At 36.3% G+C, this 10,027-nt stretch overlaps 1 protein-coding gene across 6 annotated transcripts in view; it reads right to left on the minus strand.

The window, feature by feature from the left end:
- The window catches only part of LOC117111064 (alpha-N-acetylneuraminide alpha-2,8-sialyltransferase-like), a 28,970-nt gene that overhangs the window by 14,250 nt on the left and 4,693 nt on the right, over window positions 1-10,027 (minus strand). Inside the window, exon 1 of one of the 6 annotated variants that reach the window (XM_033253949.1) lies at window positions 8,571-8,622. The exons of 1 other annotated variant lie outside the window; for it this stretch is intronic. The gene's annotated coding sequence lies outside the window, so the exon portion shown is untranslated. 4 more of the 6 variants (XM_033253950.1, XM_033253952.1, XM_033253948.1 and 1 more) reach the window with 4 other exon arrangements.

Genomic DNA, 10,027 nt, shown 5'->3' on the forward strand with positions numbered 1-10,027 from the left:
AGATGTGTATAAGAGAACTGTGTATTATCACTCTACAGACTGTTTCATGCTAATGCAATCTTCAGGAATGAGAGAATACAAGGATTGTGCGAGTATATCAATGCTTAGACAGGTGAAAATGCAAATGAGTTAATTGTTTTTAAGTAGGTATTTGTTGCTGTGCCTGCATTTAGACAATAGTTCGGTTCTTTTGTTTAGTGTTGACTGTTTGTTTGAATAAATTATGTGAAGTTTCTCGGTTATGCACAGGTTGCAGCGTTTTGTTTTTGGGGAGTAAGCCGATGCTCTGTCGATGATAGACCATTTAATGTTGTAGGTTGTTTTGCTATCTTTTAATTTCCATACGTATTTGGAGAGTACGGTGCTGTTTCTGTGTTTGGGGGTGTTAAAAGTGTATTTGTGGTTTGTGTATCGGATTTTGAACGGTGTGTCAGTGAGCCCGATGTAGCATTTTTTTGTCATCATTTGAGTAGACAGTGGCTTTGTAGATGATGGATGAGGTGAGGCAATTTCCAGATAACGGACATTCCTCTTTTTTCCTGCAATTGCAAAGAGTTTTTAGCTGTTGTTGCTTAGCAACCAGAAGCTGTTTGTTGTGGGCTTTGATTATACTGCCCATGTTTCTTGAGCAGCTATACCCGACTTTGACATTGTTCTTGTTAAAGAGCTTATGTAAAATGTTGCCACTCGGGAAATGCTTTTTGACCAGGTTAAGGAATGATTTTCCGATGTTGGTTTTCACTCCTTTGCTGAATGGTGGGTTGTACCAGATTATTTGTCTGCTTCTATTTTTCTTTGAAGATTTTGGTTGTGGAGGCTGGTATTCCATATTGTGCTGGAATCCGTTGTTTTGTAGAGCTTGTTCGTAGTCAGGGGCGGCCTGATGGAATGATTTACTGGAATCAGATATATTCCATGGATATGCGTCTGTTCATAGATGCGGGAATTTGTTTCAGGATAGATGGGGGATGGTTGGATTTGCTGTTGACGTAGAGTAGTTGGTTGTTTGGTTTGCTGTAAGGCTTGAAGGACCCATTTTTTAGGCTGAGTGTGACATCGAGGAAGTTGGTGGTGTGGATGTTCGCCTGTATGGTGATGCGGAGGTCGAATGCGTGGAAGATAGATATAAAATCTTTCCTCATTCTATCGCATTGTCTTGGTATGAACTGTTCATGACGGCGAGGCCATCATCTCGGTAGACACCGACGTTAGTTTTGCCGAGTATTGGAATGAGGGAGGAGAGGACGAACGATCCGACAAGTTCGCATATTTCGGCCCCGTCGAAGCTTCCCATTGTAACGTCAAACATGTCATCCGAGTTTTTCTTGGTCCATGTTGAATCGTTACCAAACAATATTGATTTTCGGGAGTGCATGATGATATTTGCTTCGTGTTCAGAGATGCTGGTGTACTTTCGTGCGTAGTGGATTGCATCTGTTAACATTTTTTTTGTGATGGATGGCTAGAATTCCACGATGTCAAAGGAGATGAATGTGCTGCTTGATTTGTATGGGATGTGTTTGAACCATTCAGTGACAGCAGCGGTGTTTTTCCATTGGTTCATTTGGGTTTTTGTGAGCAGGTCACGGTTTATCCGCTCGAGGATGTTCTTGCTTATGAGTCCGGTTTCTGATTTTGATGGGTTTATGAGTCTGCAGCTTGGTTTATTTAGGAAGTTTTCTTTATGATCTTTGAGTGTTATAAAAGCCTCTTTTTCAGCAATGGTTTCCATTCGGTCCTCGAAGTTTTGTAGCAATTGCTTTGGCCACGTTGTTGATTTCGTGGGTGCTTCCTTCTTTTGCTTTCTCGTATGACGAGGTGATGTTTTCATGCATGAGTTTGTCGTACTCTTCTTTAGCTACTTTGTAGAAGTTTGTAGTTTTGTTGGCGGGGATGATGAGCTTGTCCGCTTTGTTGATGGTGATTGAGTCTTGCTTGAGTTTGGTTAGGAAAGCGCATTTCGTGTGGCGGAATTCCACGTCTTCAACCATTTTTAAGACATCATCTGAGCTGAGGTGTGTATTTTGAAGTCTTGAAACCATAGGTTTTATTTCTTTCTTCAGGCTCAGCGGTTTTGTTCAGGAAGTGAAAAGCTTTCCATCTCATGGGTTTCAAGACACATTCTGTTTTGTCGATTAGGTTTTTCTTGTATTCTTTAATCGATGGTAAAGGGATGTTCTTCATTGAACATATAATATAAAACAATAATAATATAAATAATCAAAGTCCACAACAAACAGCTTCTGGTTGCTAAGCAACAACAGCCAAAAACTCTCTGCAATTGCAGGAAAAAAGATGAATGTCCACTCTCTGGAAATTGCCTCACCTCATCCATCATCTACAAAGCCACTGTCTACTCAAATGATGACAAAAAATGCTACATCGGGCTCACTGACACACCGTTCAAAACCCGATACACAAACCACAAACACAGAAACAGCACCGTACTCTCCAAATACGTATGGAAATTAAAAGATAGCAACACACCCTACAACATTAAATGGTCTATCATCGACAGAGCATCGGCTTACTCCCCAATAACAAAACGCTGCAACCTGTGCATAACCGAGAAACTTAACATAATATATTCAAACAAACAGTCAACACTAAACAAAAGAACCGAACTATTGTCTAAATGCAGGCACAGCAACAAATACCTACTTAAAAACAATTAACTCATTTGCATTTTCACCTGTCTTAGCATTCATATACTCGCACAATCCTTGTATTCTCTCACTCCTGAAGATTGTATTAGCATGAAACAGTCTGTAGAGTGATAATAGCCAGTTCTAAAAGTTCTACATTTTCAATATTTACGCTCTGCATTATCACGTGTATCAAGCACTATACGTTGCTAGTATTGCCAACTACATTTATTCATTATAATTTTATATCTACCTTCATCAGCGTACGAGTATCTAACGATATATACGGTATTACAGCAAACAGTATATACATGTATAACGATGGATGTAGTTATTGCACATAAACAATGTAAGTCACCATGAATAGAGCCCTGAAATTCAGCCCTACAATAACATCTCATTCACAAAATATCGCAGCACTTATCAAATTCATCCTCACACACAATCATTTCCAATTCAACAGCAAGCACTACAAACAGACCTAAGGAACTGCCATGGGTACCAAAATGGCCCCGGCATACTCCAATATCTACATGTCAGAATTTGAAAACAAATTCACCTACAATTACCACCTCACTCCTCTCATGTACACTTCATACATAGATGATATCTTTTTTATCTGGCCTCATTTCGAAAACTCCGTCATAACGTTCCTAACGCATATTAGGGAGTTTTCGATGCACGACGTTAACCTTAACTTTAATGGATTACGTCATAATTTATTTATCTTGCATTGCGGAATACGTTAATTTCAGGATTTTACGTGCTCGACGTACGTTAGTTACGGGTTGCGCATGCGTATTTCGATTTGTTTACAAAAGGGCGGAGCTATCGCGCTGCATGTTGGGTACTAACGAAAACTCCCTATTTTCAGGATTTTATGTGCTCGACGTGCGTTAGTTACGGGTTTGCGCATGCGTATTTCGATTTGTTTACAAAAGGGGCGAAGCTATCGCGCTCCATGTTGGGTACTAACGTTAAAGTTAACGTCGTGCATTGAAAACTCCCTATTAACAACGCAGACACAGGGGTGGCAAAGCAAAGTGGGCGTGGTCGAGCTTCGATTAAAAGGTCCCGAAAGTCGTCCTGGGGCGAAGCCCCCGAAAATTATGATAATTTAGGGGTTTCAAGGGCTTATTTAATCGACTTTAGAGTCTACTAATATGTAAAAAATACATACAATATTTTTTTCTCCCCGACGAATTGTGCTTTTTCTCCCTGACGGTGGGAGGGCAGCTCTCCTCGACGGGTATACACATCTAGATGTGTATAAGAGACAGCATATTAACAGCGCAGACAACAACATCAAGTTCACTACCGAGCACTCACCTAATCTGATCGCTTTTCTCGATGTGTTAGTGAGCATAAAATAGGCATTTTTCGTTTTGACTACGCGGCCAGTCTACTACGAACTAATAGAGCGTAACAGACATCTGAGCATGCTCACAAACCTTACTGGCAAAATCGTCGTTGTGACAGCTTCTGCGACAACCCCAATTTCTGAATTTGGCGTAGTGGCGACTACCCTAATATTGACCAATCAGATCACTGGAATGTTTAGCAAACTGCTGGTAACTTTTTTGTTGGGGGTTGCAATTTTCATCGCATCCGCGATCGAGCATTGTTCGTTTATAATGAATTAATTATTAAAACAAGTGAGTAATTAAATGTTTTATATAAAGGCCTATTTGTACACATGCAATAAATGAGGAATGAATAGTCACAACATAAATTTAGGTAAATCAGGGGATAGTGAAAAAAGAGCCTTAGGCCTAGGCTAGCCTAGCCTTGTCAGGGTGGACACCCTGACAGCATCAAACACTCGCTTCTACAGCCAAGCTCTCAGAGAAACGAATAGGCCTATGCTCCTCCGTAGAAGAACATGCATGACAAACACATTGGCACGCTCGTCAACAAATTTACACAAAATAAATATCCCATCAAAATAATAAAGAAATACCTGGCCAAAACATCCAACAAAATCCGAGATCAACTTCTACAATACAAACCCAAAACCCCATCTCAGCGGCTCCCTACGGTTTTCACCCACAACACTCAACTCAGTCACCTATACAAACAACTCTAGGACGACTTCGAAATTATCCAAAATAATATACCTGACACTGAAACTTTTAAAGAATCCCCCGTATTTGCTAGAAGACAACCCCCCAACCTAAAATCTTTGCTCAAAATCCTCCAATCTTCCCGTCCCCAACCTGGTAAGAAACCTTGCGGTTATCCCAGATGTAATATTTTCCATATCCTCATAACAGACAGTCTCATCCATGTACCCAACACTAAAATCACCATCAGACCCCCTTCGCTCACTTTCAATGCCCATAATATCACATATCTCATATGGTGTACGTATGTAAAGGGGTGTGTTATGTCGGGGAGAGTGGCTGCACATTTAGACAAAGGATTAATAACCACAAAAGCTCTATAAGAAACAATTATAATCTTCCTTTAGATAAACACTTCAACGGAGCTAGACACACCATTAATAATATGAGATGTATCATTATAGATAACAACTTCAGATCACTTAATGAAAGAAGATGTGCTGAAATAAAATAGATTTTGAAACTTAGGACTCATAAAGTAGGACAGGTTTTGCTTCAGGCTTTACATTCACTAAATAATGTTTCATAACTCTTTAGTACAGCTCCCGTTTTTCATTCATGTAATTTATCATAGGCCTCTATTTATACATATTTTATTATAATATATTGATTGATTTATCAATTCTCACATATTTCTTCCATAATTATTTTGATGGCTAATTCTTCGTAATAGTTCAATTTATTATCTTAATCCCACAGTATCCACTGTTCTTGTGAATGTTCCGCTTCATTTAAGGCTCTATTAATGGTGACTCACATTGTTTATGTGCAATAACTACATCCATCGTTATCTCTATTGTTAACATGTATATACTGTTTGCATATATCTTTAGATACTCGTACGCTGATGAAGGTAGCAGGTGTTACCGAAAATTTCGTACCAATAAAATTCAATGTCTCAATTAAGTCAAAGTGTCTTGCAGTACCTTCATGTCTGTCAACCATTCTATAACCGAGGCATACGTGGAAGAGCATCAATTGCATCAATTTCATTGATAATTCTGATCACTATGTATATATATATATACATACATATATATATATATATATATATATACAGTATAAGTATATATGAAGTAAGGTAATCCGACGTTATCATAAAACGTGAACAATACATATAGTAAAATGACATGCAGCACTTTATAGACTAACAAATATTTATTAGCACCAGCTTTCGTTCACACTGAGTAAACTTCTTAAGGTGAATGTACAAATGAAACATCGTCAATCGCTTATATACAAGTGCGACAATAGAGTGAGACTCCAAGCACGATAATAATACACAATAACAAGCAGTAAGCAAAAAAAAAGGGGGAAAAAAGGTAAGCAGGCCAATAACAGTGTGATACAGAGGTGGTGGATAAATAATCAATACAATAGAGACCAATAAGCTATATGAAACTTAATTGCTATATATAAGCAATAAGCTAACACGGCTACCCCAACTACAGTATTTCATAATATATATAGTTAAATAAAGTTGAACAAAAACACCTATTGGTTGATATTTCATAATTTCGTAAAAAATAGTTATATATATATATATATATTATATATATATATAGATATAGGCCTATATATGTTGCGTAGATTTAAATTTAAATATATATTTACCTATATATGTGTTGTGTCGCTTCGTACGGTCTCCGACCAATTATTAGGCATGCGCTTCTTTTTCCGCTACTGAAGTCTTAGTTGCATACGAACATGCCTTTTTTATCACTCATTAATCTTTTAATATGTTTTTATTGAATTATTTTTAATAGTTGACGCATGAGTTGAAGAATGGTGTGGCCATATACTGTACTACCCCAACCGACGAATTGAACAAAGGTAATGATATTGTGCGCATGCGTTGGTTATTCGACTATTTCCAGGGTAGAATATATTATTGGAAAGGCAAATATTATTATTTTGGTTACGGTACTACAGCACCTAGCATTAAATGATGATACACAGTGCAAAAATAACACACGTCCATCACTTGAAATAAATAAAAGTGAAAAATATCGCTACATTCTCAATGCATTCATACTGTTTAAGGATACATATACTGTATTACCGGTACCTATTCTAAAGTTATATATATACGGAGGTACGTTTGGCTTTAATGAAATAATATAATATGATATATGATATGATATTTGTGATATGATATGATATGAAATATATATGATTCAAGATATATAATATGACATGAATATGATATATGATATGATTCAATTATCAGTATGATGTATTGTCATTTGTAAAATATATTTTACATTAAAACGCATTTGCAAGGGTCCGCTCATAAATAAATAAACAAAAATAATAACTAGATAGCAATACCATGTAATAAAATATCACCCGCCGGACACATTACGGTATTTCAGTGAGTCAAAGTTTCGGGCGTGAAAATTTATATTGTGAGTGTAATATATTGAACTACAGTACTATAGCAGATAATTGTACCTCACACTATCAATACCCCGGTTATTGGATTGCAGCAGCTACATCAGCGCATTTTGTTTAACCCAATTAACAGGTACCCCACTATAATACTCCTGGTTGAAGAGAAGCAAAGTAATACAGTGTTAGAATAAAGAACATAAAATACATCGTGTAGCATAGCTCTCAACGAATGTAGTCCTGTAAATATATGAATAAAGACATTGTGTAATAAAATGCGACTTGCGACCTCTCGCTGTAAACACGAGCGTGTAACCATTAGACCACGGATAATAAATACAGTACAAAAAAGAACACTTTATAACAGACAGTTGGAGTGGAATATATTTTACAAGACGGACGTTAATCACCTTGATCTATTATTTCAAGCAACGACGAATCGCACAAATCTTTGGAGGTAGACAATTTAGTCACCATTGTCAGGCTGACAACAACTATTTCAATAAATGCGCTCCGATCAACAGTTTATTCCAAAAACAATTAGGCCTACCTTATTATATAGCCCTGGTTTATAATTAATTTGTTTGAAGGGCAAATTATTTTTATAATTAAATAACCTCCGCCGAGTTACTATTTGAAAATTTGTTTTTGTTTTTTTTTTTGCAATTTGAAATTATAGTACTAGATCTACGCCAGCGGTCATGACCTATGAGGTGCAGACGTGTCAACAGTTCAACAGTCGTAAATCATTGGTGGGTCGCTTTATCATTGTAAATGATAACAGTATAAAAATATCCTACCGTACGCTTCCATTCTTGACTTATTACATTTTTGATAATTCAAAACGTTTTCCGTATTGACACAGTAGACCTATATACGCATAAGAATATCTAAATGTATTTTTTGTAAATTTTTATTACTTCTATGGCGAGTCGAGTGGCCAGGTGGTAAGGCAGGGGCGCTGCTAGCTACAGCCTTAACATCGGTGCTGGTTCCAGCCGCTCCTCGCCCATGTTTCGGTTGGTAGAACCAAGTCTTATCGGACAAGGACTTAAAATTGAGGTCCAGTGTATACATCTGGCTCGTGTGCCCTTTAAAGTAGGGGTTACCCCGATGATGTTATGGTTCATTTCAGCCCCTGTCGTGGGATGATGTGAACATGTATCTACAAGAAGCGCCTCTTTACGGCTGCTAGGTAGTCACGGACTCCGCCCATACGCAATTCAGCACAATGACGCTGCAAGTTATGGGTTATTCTCCTACCTTTACCTTTCCTGTAATAAAGAAGGCTATTAACGAATCACAGTGATCTGAACAATACATATACGGAATTTGATAGCGCAGAAGACCTTGTATAATGTACTGTACATGAAAAGAAGGCTATTGATGAAAACAAGTGAACAAAACAAACCACATAGACAACATTTTGCGGCACGAGAGTCTGTATGACTTGAACTATTTGCAGGACAATCGAAAAGTATTTTTATAAGCCATGTTCTGGTTCATTAACTGTTGATTATGTACAATTCTGTACCAATTTTATTGACGATACGCTTTTAGAATAACCTCCATTTAGTTGTGTTTACGTCAATGATTAACAATAGGCTTCTAACATGGTATCAGGACTCAATATGATAATTTTTTTTCCTTCCTCAATGGATTGCTATATCAAACTTAGTAGATATAATATTAAAACAAATCTTGAGTGGTTTTTGATAGTTCTGGTTACGAGGTTTACTTTTGGATCTATCGTTTGTACAGTCTTTTAAATTGTAGTGTGTTCAAAAACCAGGTCCCACCAGAGGCATTTTATTACACAACTTCTTTATTCATTTATTTACAGGACTACATTCGTTGAGAGCTATGCTACACGATGTATTATTATGTCCTTTATTCTAACACTGTATTTACCTTTCTTTGATGTTTATTATATAATTTAACAGTGTTAATGGCTGTCTTGATTTATATATATATATATATATATATATATATATACATACATACATATATACATACATATACGGTACATATACATATATATACATACATATATATATATATATGTATATATATATATTATATATATTTTATATATATGTATATATATATATATATATAAAACGGTCTATTATAAAGGCTGAATGGATATGCTATGCACAGATAAGCAGTGATAAGGGAGCGCAATGAATGACCAAATGGTGGAGTATGGCAAAGCATTATATATTTAAGAGGATTATCTAATGATGACACATCTTACACATAATATATTATAGTTAAAAATAATATAATGTTTGACCTTAATGGTAGACTGTTTAATTTAACTTCTGTGCAAAGAGAATCAATATACATTTCAATAACAGGCTGTGAAGAGAAGTCTAAAAAATTACTCTGAAATCTGTTCTGTTGGCCACCACAAACAATTAACTAATGATACGTATGCTATTCATTATATACAATGTCCAGACAGGAAAATATAAGCAATGTTATATTGATCACAGATTAATAATTTGTAAAAAGGAAGATTATAGGTCTAGTAAAAGGGATATGTGTCATTCACTGAACATACAAAATATTTTAGATTCATATTCCTTGAGGAAAGATAAGATTTTAATATTGGATGTAGTTAAATTGTGGCTGTTGTTAAAGTGTAAAATATGTTGAAACTTGATGGTCAGACAAATATATGCAATAACGTACAGTACATTAAACTTTTATTAGGAACGCCACTTAAAACAAGTAATATATTTCCTCCACAAGCTTTTCATATACTACATATCACCTGACAAATTTATTTTAGTAATGAAAGCACGTGGAGTATAGAGGGTTAGAAAGAATACCTTAAGGCAAAAATTCTGCCCCTAAGGGGAA

This window comes from Anneissia japonica, unplaced genomic scaffold (assembly GCF_011630105.1).
Source record: "Anneissia japonica isolate Jap-2015-1 unplaced genomic scaffold, ASM1163010v1 scaffold573_len2283161_cov171, whole genome shotgun sequence".
NCBI classification, from domain to species: domain Eukaryota; kingdom Metazoa; phylum Echinodermata; class Crinoidea; order Comatulida; family Comatulidae; genus Anneissia; species Anneissia japonica.